The 1,217-nt window shown below is 30.2% G+C and overlaps 1 pseudogene; it reads left to right on the forward strand.

The window, feature by feature from the left end:
- The first annotated feature begins 117 nt into the window (after positions 1-117).
- Positions 118-925, forward strand: LOC106770616 (annotated as a pseudogene).
- The last annotated feature ends 292 nt before the right edge of the window (positions 926-1,217 follow it).

Consider the following 1,217-nt stretch of genomic DNA (forward strand, 5'->3'; position numbering starts at 1 on the left):
TTGGCATGGTAAATAAGTATTATTATCAAAATTTGAATAAAATATAACACGACTTTTGCATTTATCAAAATTAAATTTCATTCCTTTTAATATTCCTTTTTCAAATGTCAACAAAATTTTGGTTTCAATTTCATCAATAATTCAATAGTTTGTGGAATTACATGCAAGGATAGTAAACACTTTCTTGTCAATGTTTTGGGCTGTAACAATTTCACATTGGATGGGTTTAAAGTAAGTGCTACAGGTGATAGGGCCAACACCGATGGCATCCACATTGGAAGATCCACCGGTGTGAATGTTCTTAATACAGATATTGCCATTGGAGATGATTGTGTCTCATTAGGTGATGGTAACAGACAAGTACTTGTGCAAAATGTGAAATGTGGACCTGGTCATGGTATTAGTATTGGAAGCCTTGGAAAATACAAGGAAGAAGAGCCTGAAGGTATCACAGTTAAGAGTTGCACTTTAACATAACAATGGAGTAAGGATTAAGACTTGGCCTAATGAGCCAGGAACAATTACAGTTACAGACATGACATTTGAAGATATTACCATGCAAAATGTTTCGAACCCTGCTATTATAGACCAAGAGTATTGTCCATGGAACCAATGCTCCAAACACGTATTTAGTTCCTTATCTATTAATGTGCACATTGACATTGTTCTTTTAGTACAAAAGTATTTCTTGCACTAAGGTGACTTGAAAACCTAACTTTTATCGTATCTCTTATTATTGTGATGATTCCGAATCCATCAAAAATAAAGATAAGCAAAGTTATCATCAAGAATATCTAATGTAGAGATATCTAATGTTGATCTCACATTTAATGGAGCTCCGGCAACAACTACATGTTCTAATGTCAAACCAAAAATAATAGGGAAGGTTCCTGCATGTGAAGCTCCAACTACTAAGAAAGAATAATTCAAATTATTTTAGATAATTTATTTATACAATTATTTGTTCTAATAAAGTAAAAGAATAATTATAGGATTAGTTATGGATGTAATTCCTTGTTAATTAAATACTTGAGACAAGTTAAAGTAAAACAACAATAATGTATATATATATTTTTTTAGTATTTAAGTGTTTTGATTATGTGACTTTATCATGTCTAATGAAATTTTGGAGTTATAGGTAATATTAAAATGTTTAATATCCTTGTAAAAGAAAATATTTTTCCTTCAAATGATTTAGAATGATTTGATTTAATCAA

This window comes from Vigna radiata, chromosome 8 (genome assembly GCF_000741045.1).
Source record: "Vigna radiata var. radiata cultivar VC1973A chromosome 8, Vradiata_ver6, whole genome shotgun sequence".
NCBI classification, from domain to species: Eukaryota; Viridiplantae; Streptophyta; class Magnoliopsida; order Fabales; family Fabaceae; genus Vigna; species Vigna radiata.